This window comes from Anastrepha obliqua, chromosome 3 (genome assembly GCF_027943255.1).
Source record: "Anastrepha obliqua isolate idAnaObli1 chromosome 3, idAnaObli1_1.0, whole genome shotgun sequence".
Taxonomy (NCBI): domain Eukaryota; kingdom Metazoa; phylum Arthropoda; class Insecta; order Diptera; family Tephritidae; genus Anastrepha; species Anastrepha obliqua.
The window spans coordinates 132,428,575-132,449,255 of record NC_072894.1 but is presented as its reverse complement, the minus strand read 5'-3'; the positions used below and the strand labels follow the sequence as shown (position 1 = coordinate 132,449,255).

Here is a 20,681-nt window from a genome sequence, read left to right as displayed (position 1 = left end):
GAATTATATATGATACCGTGAAATATGAAACGATTTTAACCAGACTAATTGCCACGAGGTGCATAATCTATCATCCTTGACTAATTGCCTCTTGAAGGTTGTGAACGCATTAATTTCAATATAAAATATTTATGCATACTTCATGACCACTTATCATACATACATATATCCTCTAAATAAAGTCATGGTCATCCATTGCACCAAGGCAGCAATTTTTGTAAAGGGTCTTTCAAAAGCGACACCTAAATGTCAGTAATGAATAACTCCTAGACGATAACTCTTTTTATGTTATCCTTGACATTTGTCAATGTGAAATTTTGCACAATAGGATTTGATATAAATAAATAAATTATTGAAAATTATTATGCAAATGGTCGATCTTTTAGACAACATATCGCAAAATTCGTGATTTTTTGTGGTGGAAATAATCTTCCGAATTAGCTGTCAATTGGTCAAGTTGGTCAAAAAATGTCAAGAAACTGGTTCTGTTGTGGATAGCAAAAGGGCTAGCAGACCAAAAGCTGGACATTCTGTTCTGGAGTTCTGCTGTTGTAGCGTAAAGTGTTGCTGAACAACCTTCAACGTCGATACCTTGACGTTCTCAACACTTAAGCATTCATTGATTGACTGTTTGACAAATTTTACATACAGAAGTGTTCATGGTGAGCATTTAAATAATGTTGGTCTTTTCACGCACACCTAACTCTCGTTTTACATGATAGATGCGTTCCCAAAAAATTCGTGTAAAAAGAGAATTAGATGACAACAATATTAAAAAATTCTTTTCAGAGATCTCGTGCTTACACATTTTATTTCATGAAATATATTATAAGAAATAAATTATACTTTGAAAAAAATGTCACTTTGTTTGCTCTATGAGGTTCCAGAAAAATTCATAAAATATTGAAAATCGTTTAAAACAAAACAATTCATATTTCATATTTCGAATAAATATACTGAAACCAGAATCTAAATTTGTACACGTTTTATTATAAAACAACATCTAGGCGCGTCTTTTGAAAGACCCTTTAATTCTCAAGTAGAGCGAAGTACTCGTAGTTGCCAACCTACTGTTTTAAACTCTAAATTTATTGTTTTTTGAAAATTAAAGCGCCAACAAATGGTTTAGTGCGTAGTGCCCAGTCTTTTTTTTTTTGTTGAACTGAAGTGAAATCGACAGGCATTTCTGCTAGATGGTTAAAAATATGAATTAATAATTCGAAATATTTAAAGCTGTACGAGCACTGAATTTGCGGGAGTCCACAAAATTAAATGCACTAAAATGATTTCAAGTTAAAACGTATAAAGCCTCAGTCGGTCTGAATCCATTTGAAAATATGGTAAATTTAACAATTCGGGTCTTGAAAAGGTTTGAAATCAAAATTAGTATTCGTTTACCAGTTCTTTCAGTAAAAGTATTGTTCCGTTAAAAATGGTTTGGAATGAAATTGTTGTTGTGATAGTTATTATACACCAGATGCTATAAATTGTTACCTCGAGAATAAATACAGTTATCGAAATTCAAAATATGACACAAAGTCAATTTTATGGGCACAAGTTGATAATGATGAGGAAATACATAGATCTTAAAACTATGTAATTTGTGATACAATTTGAACATTTTAAATGTCATGTCCAATTTTTTGCAGAATCGTTGTAAATTTTATATTATTGAGTTACATATATGATGCATTACAGGCTTAATTTTTGCTTTTGTTAAATAAAAAATGTTATATAAAAAGTCTTCGTTCATTTCCGAAAAGTTTAGTGCTTTTAGTAAGAATGCAAGTTTCAAGTTTTGGTACTTTTTAAATTCAAAAGTTGGCAACACTGCATGTATTACGTGCAAATTTGCACCAGCACCGTACAATATCTTAAATATGAAAATCTTTTCGAAATATGATGAAATTCAAAAGGTATCTCATCAGAAAGCGAGTAAGCAGAACAGTGAACCGAACCAATAAAAAATGTATGTATGTACATATGTAAATAGCACTGCGAATGGAGTACCATAAAAGCGAACGACTACTAAGTAGATGTTCCATTGCATTGCGGACTTCCCATCGGAGCATTTCACAACTTTTCTTTTTATATTAGAGCAGAAGGGGTTTCCTTTTTAAGTGAAATTCGGGTTGAATTATTTCACAATATTCTCCGAATTTGCGAGCAGACAATCGTTTTGGTTCCAAATCAGCTTTTTTATGGTTTATGGTATTCATTTAGATGTTTTCGCAAACGTGTAGTATTCTGGTTGGTTAAAAAAGCATGTAATACTCTAATGCTGAAAAGAGAAAAAAAGTAGAGAACAGTATTATCTATGGTAAAAGTAGTAAACAGATTCCTAAAAATTCAGCAGAAACAAATTGAATCATAAATAATTGAGTGAATCATTTAATAAACAGTTTTTATAAGATCAGCCTGTTATTATCGTAAACACTTGACATATGTACATACATATTTGTCCAAAAAAAATTCCCAAATTCATATTATGTGCTATAACTGGCATCCCTAGTCTTCTATCGCGAAGCTCTGAGAACATTCTCTCTCACACTCATTGAGAACAATAGCTGATAAGTGGCTGTTAAAGTTTTCGTAATAGGTGTAGAAGTTGAACAGCGTCAAGCCAACAATAGCAATAACAATGATAAACAAAGATCGCATTTTCATATTCAATAAACAAAAGCTGACGAAATCATTGCGCTAATGAAATGCGAGCTATGAAAAAAATTGTTTTGAAATTACGCTAGAAAATAGATTATAAGCTGTTGAAGAGTTGTTGTAACAGTAAAAATATTTTCCATAAATATTTGGGGAATGCCCCTGGAGTGGAAGTTCTTGGGCGGATATGAATTCGGGTTGTTTCGGTCGCGTATAACCGACTGTCGGGAGAGCTAGTAAACATACACGTAATTAAACACAATGTTGCTGAGGAAGTGATTCAGCAACAAATCTGTTATTCTACATATAATGAAAATGAGTATTCGTCTAACAGTACACAACACAAAGCACCCATATGCATGTGATAGGATTTAATAGCCTTGCGTTACTTTATTTATGAATTGAATTATTTTACATTTCACATGTGTGCATGTGTGTGTGCATAATTCAATAGTTACAAAATTCCTACTTGATAATAATTTACAAATAAAATTCGTTAATACACACCCCTGACAGGCAAATTGGAATTACTGCGCCCATCATACGGACTCATATGGACCACCATGCGGGTAACCAAGGATACCAGTGCACAGATCCTTTTGCTGTATAATAAATATTCGTGCACATAACTTAAATTAAGGGTTGCAAGCTGCATGTTGCACAGGTAGTTGTTAAACCACCTCGCAGATGCTCATGCCCATTATACAGATGCCATGCCATCCTGACACCGTCAACCCTCTAATTTATACAAACTTAAGCCAGCTGTTATCTTGCGCAGTGTTAAGGGGTCAGTCTACTTTGGAGACTCGAAAAAAAGGCTATATTCGTGATTTTTTTTTGAGAAAACTATAAATGATAGTAATATAAAATTTGTTTGATTTATTAAACAAAGTCTTAAAATTCAGAAATAAATTTTTTTTTATTCAATTTTATAGTATTTTTAGTAAAAAAATAGCAGTGAAGCGTAACGTCTCAAACATGGGTTGGTGAGGCAGCTCCATCAGAACTCAAGAACGGCTTGTCTGAAACAAAAAAATCAAAATGTTTCAGATTCAGTAAGATACTGGCTACAAAATGACCCTCGGATATTAGGTTTTAATGAAGACAAAAAAAAATGGCTGATAAAAATGGAAAATTTTTGATAGAACGGTCTTTTTTTTCGCATATTTAAAAAAAATATATAGTAAAAATTTAAAATTTCAAAACCCCCGAGCGTCAATTTGGTGCAAATTATGTCTAGAATAGGTGATCCAAATTTTATGAAAATCGGTTGATTAGTTTTTGAGATACAGTGGAGCTAGATTTTGAAAACGTTGTTTTGAGAAAAACGCGTTTAAAGTTTTTAATGCACGCTATACGCGCAGGTAGACGAAATGATGTTCAGGTAAAAAAAAAATAGTTAGAGTGCTCGGATTTTCTTAAAATTTTTACACAATATTTCTGGATATATATACTTTCAAATTATGCAAAAAAAAAAAATTGAAAAATTTTAAAGTGACAAAGTAGACTAACCCCTTAAGTGATTTTCGCTGGTTGATAATAAAAAATGTATTGGCAAGCTGGCGGTGTCGGTTGAGGTTGAATTCGTTGTTGTTGTGTTTTATAACGTCTCGATTTTTGGTCATATGTCCAAGAACTTTTATGACGATCCAATATTAGAATAGTTTTAGTTAAACAACAAAATTTATAAACTTCTGATACTCCTAAAATATCGATTTTCTTTTAGCTGCATGAAAATTATCGACATCGATAATTATGGTTTGACAGTTGAGAATGGCAAACTGTGTTGGCATTTCTGTTCAGTAGGGTTTGGCAAATTGACCTTAAAAATTTTGAAAATTTACTTTGGACAAAAATAGATATAAATCCATTCGCGGATCACTGGCTCTTATTTCTTTTGAAATGACAAAAGAACTGCCGTTATGGGGAAGGGCTGGCGCGATCGGGACATACTGACCGAATTTATGTTTCTAAAAATTTATCAGCTAAACATCGACGAAAAGACGACGCAACTTGCCATACAACGCGCTTAACAATCGATTTATTGCAATATTCCAGCCCCTGTTGACGTCATACGGCCAGATTTATTGGAAAAAGTAGTCAAAAATTCGACTGAACAAATAGAGTAATTCGTAGCCGCTGCGTACATATGTATATTATGTATGTATGTATGCCGGATTTCATTTTAAAAATGTAATGCCATGAAATTATCTACCAGATTATAATACAAAAAAATTCATTCAGATTATATTTATGTTTTGATTATCATTTTAAGTCAAGTTCTTAAAAAACACTGCAGTTTTTTTGCATTTTAAATAGTTTCGGTTTTGAATGATTTAAATTTAATGGAATTATGATTGGTGGATAAGGGAGAGTTATAAATAATTTTTATTTCCGATAATTAACAATAATGCTGAGGATAAAAGCGATATACATACATACATATGTAAATATGCACAGAAATGAACATTTAGGGAAAGTAACGGGGAATATTCAGATTTCTTTTGTTCTAATACAACTTAGTTTACTCATAAATTCCTTTAGAGCCTATCAAGAGATATCTGTATGGTTCAAAGACGAGCTATCGTATAATGTTTCTTTTCTCAGCCAACGGTTCAACTAAACCGAATTTTTTTTAAATTAAGCTGTGTTTAAGATTTGTAAATATTTAATGGACCAAAATATTCGAAATACATGGGATGTATGAACAGTTATGTCCCTAACTGTATAAATATATATTATATATACATATATGCATGTTTACATTTAGAAACTACCAGGCCAAAAGACGTGAGTTTATTTAAAAATTAACTGCCACTTGATCGCTGCGCGCAAAAATTCAATTCAAAATCCAACGTCTACTGTCCCAGCAACAAAAGGCGCGCACTACTTAACTTAACAGTCTCTGCTACTTTAACAACATTCATACACACGCCACACACACTTACTCATGCTCCACAACGATCAACAAACAACGCGCCATACAAAAAGCTTGACGTTGCCTTGGCAGCTGGCTATGCTATCGAGAGTATTCGAATTTTGCATTTGTAACGAAAATTTTCAAAATTTTAAATTCGCGTAAGCAACGTTAAATTTAACTGACGCCATTGAATCGCACTGAATGTGTAAAAAATGTGTAAAAAAGAGCGCGCTCCGAAGCTCCAACGATGGAGAAATCACAGCGATGTGTTACTTTAGCAACATTTGGCGAACGGCTGAGTAATAGAGTAACCCAAGTGCAAAGGTAAATGGGCACACATAATACACTTTTTTACAGTAAGCTGCAAAGTGCGCATACTATGACAGAAACTTGTTGATATTGTAGCGCTCTCCCCTCGCAACACGCGATCGTTGTTCTCCAATTACTCTGCCCATGAGTGAGAGCGGTCACAACAAAATGATACATACATATGTGTGTTTATGGCGGTTGGGAACGAATAAGAAACGGGCGGAGAAAATGCGCACTAGGAAGTAAATGAAATATTCCATAAGATCACAAGTTTTTTGTTTTTCTACACACATCTTAATGATTTCGCGAATGGTTTTTTTCCTTCAGACGCGTTCTCTTTGTTTTTATTTCTTATGAGTATTGGCTTGTTATAAAAGTTGGAGCGTGTTGGGAACAAACCAGGTACAGCAGTCGACTGTTGTTCAATTAGTGAGCAACTAGCTGGTTAGTTGTTGCTAAGTTCTTAGACGTCTCAAACTGTACGTTTATGGTTGACGCATGCGTTGCTGATACTACTTTTTATTATTTTATTTTTTAAGGCTTTCAGTATATAACTTTTGTATTGGTCAGTTGATTCTTGAAATTTAATGAGTGACTGCCAGCACAAACAGACCGAGCGCAAATATCTACATTCATACATACATACATATGTATGCACATACAAACCGGCTGCAAATATCGTCATTGGTTGTTGTATGCGTCATACTTGCTACGTCGTAAAACTGGGGAGACTTCGTCATCAAGCGTCTGGGAGGTGTGTACTTCTGTGCTCACGTCTGTTTTAAGTAGTGATGAAATTAAAGCTACTCAAGCATGATGACTCCAGCATGACCATATTTCGCACATTTAGTACATTACTGTACCCGCCGCCTGGCATGAGAGACGAGTGCTGCGATAGGCGGCCAGCTCGTATTCGCCTGCGGCACATGCTCGAATTTCTAGAATTCCAATCGTTCGAGTTAGTCAGCCAGCCAAATGGAGTGTCAGGAAATTCTTAATTTTTTATTCCCACTTCGTTGGTCATACGATGCCAATTGTTGGCTGCAAAATGAATGAAAGCACAAATAAACGAGCGAATGCTTTATAAATAAATCAGATTGTGTCTGTCATGTGCCATTTCACTACTTTTGGATTGTCTGTACTCCACGACGATGATCATTTGCGCGCCTGTGAAGGAATGCCTTGCCTTTGAATTAATCGCACAGTTGTTGTTGGTTGGCTTTATTCCCATCATGGTTATTTTTAAATAATTAATTTATGTGCCTTTGTATCGAACTTTGTTACTTCATTTCCAAATTCAGGCAAAATTTAGGAGCTACATAAATAAATACACGCATGCGTATGTACAGATGTATGTATAGATGTATGAATATTCGCTCCACCTCTTTTTGGCAACATTGCACTCATTTTGGTGCTTAATGCACAAAATGATAAGCACGAAAGCCTCTGGTCATAAATACAAAGCTGTCTTGCTATAATTTTTGTAAACATAATTCAATTTTACCCGTTTTTATTCCCCATTATTCATGTGATTTGGCACGTGTGCACGTGCGTCTCTTTCCATACATCACTAATAGTTCTTGAGTTGGGTTATCGTACCCATAGCAATTTTTCTTTTCATTTATTTTAATGCTACTCAGTTGTGGCGATGTTTTTCGGTCTCGTTGTGTGCCATTGAACTGTCCGGTAAGTGAAGGTTCAATTCATAAATAACTATACAGATCATTCGCTTTTGCGACGTATGCAACAACAAAGGTAAACACGCATTTACTTATACTCCCGACCAACCAGTGTTCGTTCATCTTTCATCTTTCAGGTTTTTAAGTGTTGAGGTCGTTTTAATTAATTTGTGGTGTGAAGCGGTGCACGCTGATCTCTGGGGCAATTGACAGTGAAAGGAGCTGAATGTTTTGCTGGCATTTTACTTATAAAAAAATGGAATGTCATATCTTTTACTACACTTCTTTGAGCAAAATTAAAACGTTGCAGAACAGTTGTGATATATGAATGGTGCAAGTCAATTGAAAATTCTAATATTATTTTACTGCTAAAAATCACAAGACTTAATTTAATGCGATTGTATAGCGAGACATGGATTATACTAACTATGAATGTTATAAGCATCCACGACGATATCGAGAATGATAGAATACTAATTGTGCATGTTAAGGTCGGAAAAGGAGTTTAAATTTGCCATGACGTAATAATAGATGAGGTGCGTGTGATCAACAATAATAGATTATAAGATTTGGCCATGCGGAGCCAGATTGTGAGAGTAAAGATCCAGTTACAGGGGCCGTAACCATAACCATATAAATCTGCTAATCGAATCAATCTATGGGCGCCGGGGGACCATCAGCAAGACAGCACGGCTTTAGACGTGGAAAGTCTACAATAGGGGCAATCGAAACTGTCATAAACAGCGCAGGAGCAGCGAATCGGGGCAGTATACAATCCAGAAGCATAGTCGTCTTTGCCACCTTAGATGTAAGGAACGCTTTCAATAGCTGAGATGGTTGGCCGCCTTAGAGCTAAGGTTCAAAATTCCGGCATACCTTCTGTGCACAGTGAGGAAATACATACTTAAGATACCGCAAACTCGTCTATTAAACCTTAGAGGGTTTTCAATGTATAGACGTCACTTCCGAAGCCGACCTATGGAACATTAGTTATGACGAGATATCCAATATAGAAATACCCGATACTACCTTTCTAATCGGATACGCAGACGATATCGCAGTAGTCTTCACAGCACGAAACCTTGAAGAAGCTGGGAACAAGAACGTTGAACGTTAAGGCATACAGTCGGTCACATAACCACTGTGAAGAAACGTGGAAGATCATTAGCGGTTTCGCCGAAAAAATTCTCTGGGTGAAAAAGCGAGACCTGGACGCAGGCACATGTGCATAGATCTTGTAATGAGGAAGATGGAACGCCACTCTAAAGTAATATGAAAGCGTTTCCAGAGTGGGCGACAGTACCAAACGAAGGCGAGTTTTTTAGTCTGACGGCTTTGATGATGCATTAGGCATTTTAAACCCTCTCATCCACAAAACACAAAAAAAAAAAAAAAACCAACAGCTGATAGACGAAATGGCAAGATGCGGGAAATAAGGCGTCAACGGTTTCTTTTTACGGTAATGTCGTACATAAATATTTTGCAGGAATTTATATTCAAATAAAAGAAAAAAATATAAATTAAGACAGTAAATATTAAAGTGCAAAGTTTATAATTTAAGCGAATAAATTATATTTTAATACTGTGTTTTTAGGAGGAAAATGTCAAAAGTGAATAATAAGTGGATTCGAGGATGCATCGTAGGACAATGAGTTTTCAACTTTCCAAGTCAAGAGAAGGAGATATATAGGTTCCATTGGTTCCGCGAGGGCACGAAGGGCCACAACAAGCTTTCTCCATTCGCTTCTGTTGGACGCCAGCCAGTTTAGTTCATTCCAACTTTTGTTTGTCCTTTCAATTTCCGTTTGTAAGGTTTTTCTCTAGGTTAGTGACGGTCTGCCTCTGCGTCGGCTACCTTGCGTGTTCCAATCAATCGCATTACGGGTGATGTCGTTCGGATATCTTCTTAAAATGTGACCAAGTCACCCCACACAGGAGAAGGAGACAATGGAATTTCAATTGACTTGGGACCACTTTAATTTGTGAGGTTTTACAAAATTCTTGTTTTCTCTGTTGTCACACTCCTACGATTCAAGAGTTAGAACTCCAACCAATGAAGAAATAGGGAATGGAAGCCAAGGCATGCTGATTTCTTAACAAGAATTGAATGCGAAACTCTGTCAAAAGCCTTAGAGAAACCCGTATACAACATCGACCTGGAAACCTTTTTGAAAAGCTGATATTCAATATTCTGAGGAAACAGCCCAGTTTGAACCAGTAGATATACTTGGAATGAAACAGTGTTGATTGAGGCAAATTAAGCTTTTGACTGCAGAAAACATCTTATCTTCAGCAATACATGCAAATAACTTAGAGGTAATCGCAAGCTTGGAAATATGTAGGTCCACAATTACTTACATCATTCTTGTTTTCGCTTTCAAAATTTCAAAAATTGGTGTAATAAAAGCCAATTTCCACTCATCAATAAAATTACCTGTAAGTAATGAACTATTGAAGATTAACTGGAGAGGATAGGAAACACAATTTTTAAGCAGAACAGCCGAAGCACCATCAACATCTGTCTGTAAAAGTTCTTTAGTTTAGCCTTAGTTAAACTTTTGGCAACATCACTCAAGTTAACAGGGCGACGTAAAATGTATCCAGTATAAACTTATAAATTCTCCTCAAAATCAAATGCCACTTTGCGCTCTCAATTTCTCCTTAGTTGCACATACGCTAAGCTCTATCATCAGCTTAATAAGGGAACTGGGTCTGGATGAGGTGTTTTGATGAGTAGAGGGCACAAAAGAAAATGAGGTCTAAATGTAAACCTCCAATAAATCTAAATCTAATCGCGTACGAGAACATCACCATTATTTCCGAACATCACCATTGGGCCGCTTGTTGTTGAAAAAATTTTTCATCCTTTGATGTTTAATGCCCATAGTGAGCATCGAAATCAGTATCAACATAAAAAAATCTATTCGTATACTGCGATCGCCGTGATTCCGCTTGACGCAAAAATAATGACCAAATAAATCAAAATCTGGCATAAAATTATTAAAATGATTCACTGATTTCGCAGCATAGATTTTAAGCATCGTACACAAACATACCTACATACGTACATTTAAGACTTTCATAATTTCACACAACAAAATTTGAAGAAATTGAAGTTCCCCCGCATTTTGTGTGGCAACTTTTCGCCTGAAATTACATACATACATACATATGTATGTGTGTATGCACAGACATACATAAGCCTTGATTCATTTGCTTGAATGACACGATTTTACACACAATCCAGCGAATTGCCGCAACTTCACGAATAATCGCTTGCCCAAGTGGCGACAACTGTTGTGTTGCGTTGGAGAAAGTCTTTCCAAAGCGCACGACTGGCGTAAATATTCCAATATCTCACGAGCAACACGCATGCGACGATGCAATAGCAAAACACAAATACGTATTAATGTGTGTATATTTATGTGTGCATATTTACGTATTAACTGTGCGCCAATTAATAGGAGCAACACAGCAACAGGTGCATTGACCCAATGACGGTGATAAGCCGTGACGGCGCGCGCAACTTCCACGTCAACTGCTGGCTGCTGATTGTTGCTGTCGACGTATAGGCCGAATCATTTCACAGCTATCTTTTTGTCCGTCCACATTGTGGCCCCAAAAAGCGCAGTGCTCAATGCACAACTGTAAACAGAAAACAGCTGAACCGACAACAAACAAAAACAATTGGCGGTAAATGGCCGAAAAAAGAAATTTATTACGTCAACAGCAAAGTGGTAACAAATCGTATATGTACATATGTGTGTATGAGTGTTTTGGTTACTTTGCGTGAAAAATTTCTGCTGGAGAAAGAAACTTTCTTTTGTGAGATCAATGAACTTCTGCAATTCAAAGTTTTTGGTGAATTGATAAACACTTGAGCGGAATAGGGCAAAGCGAATGTACTATGTATGTATGTGTGTATGTAGATGCATGTACTTTTATGATTGTTAGCGGCATCGCTTGGTGTACATTGAGGCGAGCAGTGGGTTAAAGTGGTTTCAAAAGGTTGCCAAAAAAATATGTTTATTTTAAATAAAAAATATTTTTTGATTACAAAAAAAAAGTTGGAAAAAAAAATTATTTATGGAATAAGCATTGGCGCATTTATTGAATTGGCTTATTTATTGAATTAGATTTTTATTTTAAATAAAAAAATAATGTTTTTAATTACAACAAAATCAAAATTAAAAAGTAAAATACAATTTCTTTATAAAAAATTAGTTATAGAATTGGGTTTTTATTTTAAATAAAAACAACAATTTTTTCAGTCACAACAAAAGAAGACTTTGAAAATAAAATATAATTAAAAATTATTTCTAGAAAGAGCACTGCCATATTGGTGGTTTCAACAGCTTTAAGCCAATCTAAAAAAAATGGAAGTCGTAACATCAAAGTTTTTAATTGCTATACGTAAAATGTTTTACAAAGATTATCCTTAAAGGCATGAAAAATCAAAGTATGTAAATTAGCGGAGATAATTTCTTATATTTTTACTTTATTGTATTTTATTTATTTATTTTATATTTCAAATATTTTTTTATTACTTTTTCCTTTTCTGCATAGGCTTAAAACGAATATGTTTCTCTGACTTTCAATAGTTTGTGTAATTAATTTTTAGTGCTTTTAGTAATAAACTTTTTATTTGCTATAGTTTATACGAAACTTGTACTTTCGTAGACTAAATTTATATGAATATACTAAATTTGTAATTGACAGAAATACTCAGCACCCCATTGCATCTCTGAACGCCTATATCGCCGCAAATACGTCTGTTAATGGTAACATGTCAGAGATTAACAGAAATACTGTAACCGCGCATCATACCTGCATGCATGCAGATGCACATACATACATACCACATTGTAGCAAAACGCTATCGAAGACCGCAATTGGCTATCTGTCACAAAATTCCATCATTATTTAGCCGGGCAGCGCAACAATTCCTGTTATTGGCAACTTGTTTTGTGTATGTCAACAAACAATAATCACGACCCCCAGGCTAAACATTAAACAACAAAAGTAGGCACATCTACATGCATACACATACACTTGTGCACGTATGGGCGCCACTATGTAAAGTAAGCAAATGAGCGCTAGAGTGGAGAAAATGTTGATTACGCCGTGAAGTCTGCGTTTTTGCGGCGAAATTATTTCACATGAATTATCATCAGACTACAGCAATAACAATTGAACAATTATCGTTAACTAATTGAACGGCAAGGAGATATGAAATAGACTTTGGATATTTATTAGATCTTTCGTCTGAGCTATCTTGATGAACTTAAATAATAAGAAAGTTTAAGTTTTTTTTTGTCTAATTTTTGTATGAATTATTTGCGATTGACTGTATAGAAGTTATTTTTGTGCAGCTACATATTTTTAAAGACGTGTATACACGCCATGTATTTATATATGATAATGTATGTATGTATGTATGTACGAAATAATAGAACGGTATTGAATTTACTTCTAGTTGCAAACGGTTGTTTTCCAGTATGTGTTAATAAATATCGAACAAATAACTTTTAAATAAGCAAAGTTTCTAGCTACAATACTGTGGTCACGTTGTACTTATGCAAATATGACACTTCATACAAATCTACTCAGATTGCCTTTCAAACCGGTAGATTTGCTCAGCTTGGCTTTTACACATGAAGGTATTTCATTCCGACTACTTAATCACGCACGTTCAACTAAATATTCTGTATCTCTGGGAGTTTTATATTCTCTATATATACATACATATATATATATTTTTTTTGTTTGAGTGAGTCAAATAAATAAGAAACTAATTTGAAAGATTTCTTTAGTTTTCTAGGTAAAATTTTTCTAAAATTTTGAAGCTGTTTATTTTTTTTTAAATCGTCCGAAAACTGCGCAAAAATGACAAAAGTTCAATCAAATGTCACAACGAGTCGACAAACAGATTAAAAATTTTTTTTTTTAATTTCTTTAGTGTTTTTGGTTAACATGTTTTGTACATTTTAAAACTGTTTATTTGTACTTAAAAGATCTTAAACGGTATGAAAATGCTGCAAATATGGCATATGACAAGTCTATTCAAATGTCCCAAAGAGTGAGCCAAATAGATGAGAAACTTATTCCAAAAATTTCTTTAGTGTTTTTGCGTAAAATTTTGTGTACATTTTAAAACTTTTTTTAAAGGTCATAAACAGTCGAAAACCCTGTCACAACGAGTAACCACAGATGAGGAACTAATTTCAAAAATGTCTTTAGTGCTTCATGGTAAAATATTACCAGAATTTTGAAACCTTTTTATTTTTTAACGGTCTTAAACCGGCTGAAAACAGTGCAAATATGATACAATTGGCCCAATAGATGAGAAACTAATTAAAGTAGTTTGTTTAGTGTTTTTGGGTAACATTTTTTTTTTTAATTTTAAAAATGTTTATTTTTTTAAAGTCTTATACGGTTAAGAAATTTTAAGCAAATGCTTGCTTTAAATATTTATTTGTTTTCCGAACCCTGTCTAGATTTTGAATAATTTTGCGTTTACCTCAAAGTCACTTTCTCTATTTGTGGGTAACTGCACCATTTCATTTACACAAGCCAATCCATCTAATTCGCCTTCCCTAAAAAATTGCGTTCAATTCTAATTTCATGCATCGATCGTTAGAAAGTTCGCTGATGCTATTACAACCAGACCAAACGGTATTGGTTCAATGTGATTTCATAATGTCAATAAATTTTTGTATTGACGGGTTTTTGCGTATCGAAGCATTACAAACAAACAACCAAATAGCAAAGTGAAAAAATAAAAACTTTCACATTTCTTTTGATTACAACATTTCCGTTGTGAAAGAGTCAACATAAATGCGGTGACGCTTACAATGTGGCCGGTGCGTATGTGTACAACAACAATGTGGTAACGTCACATAACCAACAAAGTTTAAAGACCTCGGCGATCAGCAAAGAGCCAACTAACCAACCGACCCACCAGCCAACTAACTAGCCAAGTAATCGACAAACCAACTTTAATTGTACGACACACACACATACATGCCTTCACACATATCCACATGCACACAAAGTGAAAATCAAAGAAATTAAAATATGTTTGTATATACATACTATAAAATCCAGCAAAGTCGTAGAGCTTTCCGGAAGAGTTTTCCACGTTCGCTGCGTTCACGTTTGGCGTTGCTGCGCTTGCTGTTGCTAAAAAGTCTTCCAACGAATTATGTAGTAGTTGCTTTTATTACTCCAATGCAATGGCGAAAGTGAAATAATTTTCAGAAAATGTTATGCATTCAGCTGCACATAAAAATACATCTACACACATTTAGTATGTTGCTGTGGCAGTTGAATGTTTGCTTATTCACTTCGTCAGGAGGGCCAGTAATACGAGCACTACTATGGTAGCTTCATAAATATGTAGCCAGGGGGAAAGCCTAGCTATGAATTGTACATACATACTTAAGGCAGTACCGTGACTTCGAGGTGAATCACCTGAGTGATTGCTGACCTGCGCTGCTGAAGAAGTGACAGCACTGTCGGTGTTTCATGGTCTGCGGATGGTAATAAAAATATCGCTTTGTCAGAGTTTAATAAAGTTTTATGTAATCAATAGTTTTAAAACACTTTATAATTTTTTACCGTTTATGTGTCTACAACTAAACGACAGATGAAATCATAGTAAAAGTGCCATAACTCCAAAAAAAATCATGAAAATCACCTGTAAAACACCAAAACAGTCAAAATACCTTCAGTAAAAGTGCTGTAACTCCCACAGTTTTGCATTTTTCAGTGCAAGTACTTAGAGTGCGACTTACTTTCTTAATGAATTTAACTCTGGCAAGTAGTAGAAACCTCCCGCTGTTTCTCCCTAAAACTATAGGAAATAATAAAAAGTAGTAGGATGCTCAGGCATGATTCTTAGCAATGCCAATCAGGAGTGAATTCATGGGTGGAATGTACATAAGTGCTGAATTCACGGTGATTTCTCAGCACTACAAAGTCGAAATTTACAACTGATGTTTAATCAATCACCGGTAATTTCGATGATCTTCATCACCAGCACAATTGCAGGTGAAATTATATTTTTTATTATTTAATTTTTTGCATTTTAAACAAATAAATGCAATAATAAATAAATACAATTTTGAATTTACTTTTTTTAGTGCTTGGAGTATCGAGTTTCTTGACATTGCGTGGCAGCATTTTTGCAAGAGATAAAAAAACAGTTCTAATGAGTAAAAAATTTAAAGCAAGAAAAAATTAACAGTATTACATTTAGTAGTGTCGAGACAGTAAATGTGGTTAGGCTCTATGTTCTGTTCGGTACAAAAGGACTCGGACGTTATGATGAAATGTTTTTTTCTTTGTTTTGCTTAGCATAAGTGGCATAAATATTTGCAAAAGGCATTTTTTGTTATATTTACGCGACGAGATAAATTACGAGTGCTACGCTCTCATCCCCTCCCGCGTTCGCTTGACATTCTTGTCTAAATTCATGAGCTGATGATTCATATCTGATTTCAGCGATGAATATGCAGTGATCGCTAACTCCCCTACTGAAAGGATAGTGTGTATACATATGTTTGTCTTTGCAATTGTGGCAAGCATTCCTTCATTAACTTAAACGATGAAAAACAATATTTGGAGTATTCCAAAGAAGAATATTTTGTGAAGAATATACTAATATTTATGTAGACATGTGCAACGGTCAAAAATGGGATTCGGAAATTAATTGCGTGCGACTTTTGTCAATAAAAATAACAATTTAAAAAAATTAATATAAAAAAAAAATAGAAAAAAAAACAATTGAAAAAAATGCAGCTATCAAATGAAATGAATGGACTTGCCACATATTCTTAATATAATAAAAACTACATTTATTAAAGGTGAAGGTTTAAAATTTCAGAACAAAAAAGGATTTTTTTTCTTTATGTGTGTGTTTGTATGTATACATGTATACATATATGGACCAAAACAAAAAATTGTCTAAATTTTTGGCTTCTACAGAATAATTTTGGGTTTATTTTTGGTTTTGCTGGACCGCGTTGAAGGTATCTCTAAAAATCTTATTTATTTACTTATTGGCTGATTTTTGCAAAACTTGATTGCAGATTTCTTAAGTTTAAGTTTTTTTAAGCTTTAATAATCGTTTCGCTGTTGTCATCTATCATTCTAGAAATCTGATCATTAAAGTGAAAAGCTTTGGTTCGATTGGAAAGCTGGCACCCAAAAATAATTTTTTTTTTTTTTATACAATATTTTTTATGATTTTTTGTATAAAAAATTTTCTTTTGAATTTAATTTAATTTAATGTTTTAGTAAATTTAATTTAATTTTTTTTATTGACGTTTCTTATTCATTTTGTAGAAGCGCTGTACAATAGCCCCTACTATTATATAAAGAAAATGATACTAAAAAGCAATTTTTATTTGATAATTTAACTTGTTCAAGGAAGTATATAATACATACATACATATATATACATACATAAGCCAAAGAGGTATAAATTATAATTTAATTTTTAAAAATAGGATACAATTATTTTGAAATACTCTGCTTGAGATCACGAAATCCTTTGTTTAAACATAAATATGTATATGTGTGTGTGCATACTATGTGAATCCATAGATATGTAGGTGTTATTGTTCCTAGTTAATGCATTTCATAAGATTGTGTAATTGAAAATATGTGGTATTCAAAAGCAGTTAAGAAAATACGGGGTTGAGCTTGATTGCAACTGCTGAGAATTTCAAAGTCATAGTAGAAATATAAAAGCCTTTTCAATTTACGTACATAATATACATACATCTATACATATAAGTTATGCATATGTATAAGTTATATATATATAAGAGATATTTGTTACATATTTAATTATTCGGTATTTCACCAAGCGATGAAAAAATCGTCACAAAAGCCCGTGAGCAATATAAAATATTAGGGTGGATCACATTTTTCTTTATGAAATAAGGAACAACGCTTGCATACATACAAGGGTTCTAAAAATAACAATGAAAGGGGTATTTCTCAAAATAATTGCATTCATCGAAACGACGAACAAAGACTGTTCACTGTTCACTAGACAAGGCTAGTTTACTGGGGCGGCAGCCCTTAGTCGGGAAAAAGCCGAGTCATTCCGGTAACGTAGAACCGGCTGCCATGGGAATGATCGTCTACCGATGAGATCCAGGACAAAACTGACAGAAATCTACTGGACCAGACAGTATTTATACAGTCAATAAACGACATTCACCGGGAGACCGTCACCACCTTCCCGGCCCTGTGAATGCCGTAATCGGAGACCAACCACCACCTATTGCAGATTAAGAGCTCCAGTTTCCCCTTGAAACACGTGTAACACTGGCACAACTACGTTCTGGATACTGTAGCAGGTTAAACTCATACTTATCCAGAATTGACCCCGACATACCAAACATAGTCGGCATGTGACACTAACCACCTCTTCACATGGCCCCTTAAACCTACTCATCTAACACCTCTCTCCCTCTGGACCCAACCGTCGAAACAGCTTGTTTCCTGGGCCTACCTTTAGGTGAGCCAGACGAAGACGGCCGGTGAAATACCCTACACTGACGGGACTTCTATTACTGTTGAAACAACAACAAAGAACAATGTTTTTGTGTGACTTCTGCTAACAAAGTATTTTTTTTTTTAGATTTATTCTCATGTGTCTTATATGTATGTATACTATACATATTTAGTTTAATACAACAAAACAATATTCATTAAATGACGTGGAAGTTGAAAAATTTCTGGCTGGGGTCGATGACACCATTGGATCGGATGAGGATGATGGTGCGATTGACGAACTTAGGTATGATTTGGGGGAGCTACGTGTAGACGAAAATCTTCTGCAGCCTGTTTTCCAGACGAAGACGATATCCCTTTGAATATTTTCCGTGGACAATCTAATATAATCACATTTTCGAAAACTATATTACGTGAAAAAAACCGTCGTAAGTGGTCGACGCAAAACGGCAAGGCCTCATAGATACGAACAAAATATTGTGCATGAAGTGCGTGACTCTACTCGCTTTTCCAAGAATATTGTGAAGCTATGAACTAAAAAATAAAACAATTTAAAATTAATCATTTGATTTTTAAATTTAATCTCACATTAAATTAAATAAACAAGCATTCAAATTATTATATACCTACTTTTTTTGGCAATTTTATTAGATATTAATAACATTATTAATATTAAAAATGACAAATCCAAAGTAGATACTTATTTATTATATATGCATATATTAAAGTTATTAAATATACCTAAAATTCCGTGAAATTTTTTTGCAAAGAAAAAGATTCTACTCTCAAATGGACCACCCTAAAGTGCGTGCAATTCATATATATATATTTATATGTACGTGCGTTACATATGTATTTATTTATACGCAGAGATGTGACTGCGGGTAAAGAAATACACACGGGCATTTCTACACACATACATACATATAAGTATGTACATACACACAAATAAATGCGTACAGTAATTTAGCCTAGTCACACTACAAAGTAGCGCTACGTAGACGTCACCAACGCTTATCGTTGAAGACAATTGATGATTAAATAAATTTTGCAATTCATAGCATCGGAATAGAGAGAAATTCGCTGCATGAAAGTGAAATTATACACACTTTTTCCATTGTTTCTCTTTCACCACATTGCACCGGCGACCCAACTCGCTACCGGGTTTTGTGTAATACCAACTACAACTAATACCCACCACATTGCTTAGCCAATTATTTCAGCTTACTGCGGTGCATTACGTTTTACGTTTAGCTTTTCCTCGTTGAAATGTATGTACATATGTTTGGACATACAAATGCAGTTGACTAATTGCAAACAACTCAATGCAACTTTCTTCGTACGCTTTCTTTGTTCGCCTCAGTACAGCGGCTGTATGTTGGGGGCACAGCTACAGACATATGTCTTACATGTATGTATATATGCGCGTATGCATGCATGTAAATATGCTGTTATGAGTGATATTTACATCTACATCTATATATGCACGTACGTAAGTACTCATAGATAAGAATAAAATGACGTTAGTTGCGGTTACTTCGATGAACCAATACTCAATATGATTATGATTTCGTTACTATATCAACCACTTTATATAACACGTTCACACATACATATGTACATACATACACACATATGTATTTGCAATACAACATACATATGTACATGTATTGAAAATGACACTTCCATTTTAGTTTTAAAAGATTTAACTATTTTTATTTCGCTTCGTTTTTTTTTAAGTAGTCAAAGATTCACACTTTGTGTAATATTAACAAAAATTCAACAAATTTTCTTTAAATGAAAAAATGTCTAGAATTCGTTAGATGACGAAAATGTGTAGCACCGTCAGCAAAAAAAGTTCAAAAAATGCATATGAATTTCGAATCACTTTAAACTTGCACATTATGATATTAAAATGGAATGGGCTATGAAACTTGATGGAAATTTGTTGAATTTTTTAAATTTCGTACAAAATGTGAAACTTCGAATTAAACCAATTCTGTTGTGGTAAAGCTGTATTTTATAAAAAAGTACTTTTATTTATAGTATAATATACAGGGTAGGCCATTTAAAGCGGGCCCATTTGTTTCTGAAAAAAAAAACATTGAAAAAAACATTTTTTTTTGTGTTGATATGAAAAATCATTTATTTTGATTCAAGGAGATTTGTTCCAGCTAGTTTTTGAAAATGATATCCTTCAAATGTTTGCCTCTGGCCTTGATGGCCAAATGTGTCCTTTTTTCGGCGTTTTCCATCGTTTTGGCCAATATTTCGGCCGGTATGGCGGCGATTTCGCGTCGGATATTGTTTTTAAGTTGAGTTAGAGTCCTTGGCTTGTTGATGTATACCTTGGATTTCAGATAACCCCACAAATAAAAGTCCGGTGGCGTCAAATCTGGTGATCTCGGTGGCCACGGAAAATCACCATTTTTCGAAATCAACCTTCCAGGGAACAATGGCTTCAAAAAATCGATTGTAGCGCGTGAAGTGTGGCATGTAGCCCCGTCCTGTTGGAACCAGTAGCCTTCCATGTCATTTTCTTCGATGATTGGCATAAACATTGGGATAACTCGATGTTCGCGGAG

The 20,681-nt window shown here is 34.3% G+C and overlaps 1 long non-coding RNA gene across 1 annotated transcript; it reads right to left on the bottom strand.

The window, feature by feature from the left end:
• Positions 1-1,882: 1,882 nt before the first annotated feature.
• On the bottom strand, positions 1,883-15,244 carry LOC129242923 (uncharacterized). The gene is made up of 3 exons (XR_008582225.1): positions 15,187-15,244; positions 14,662-15,098; positions 1,883-2,281 (listed from the first exon to the last, which is right to left on the bottom strand). It is a non-coding gene; the product is annotated as an uncharacterized LOC129242923 (long non-coding RNA).
• Between the last annotated feature and the right edge of the window lie 5,437 nt (positions 15,245-20,681).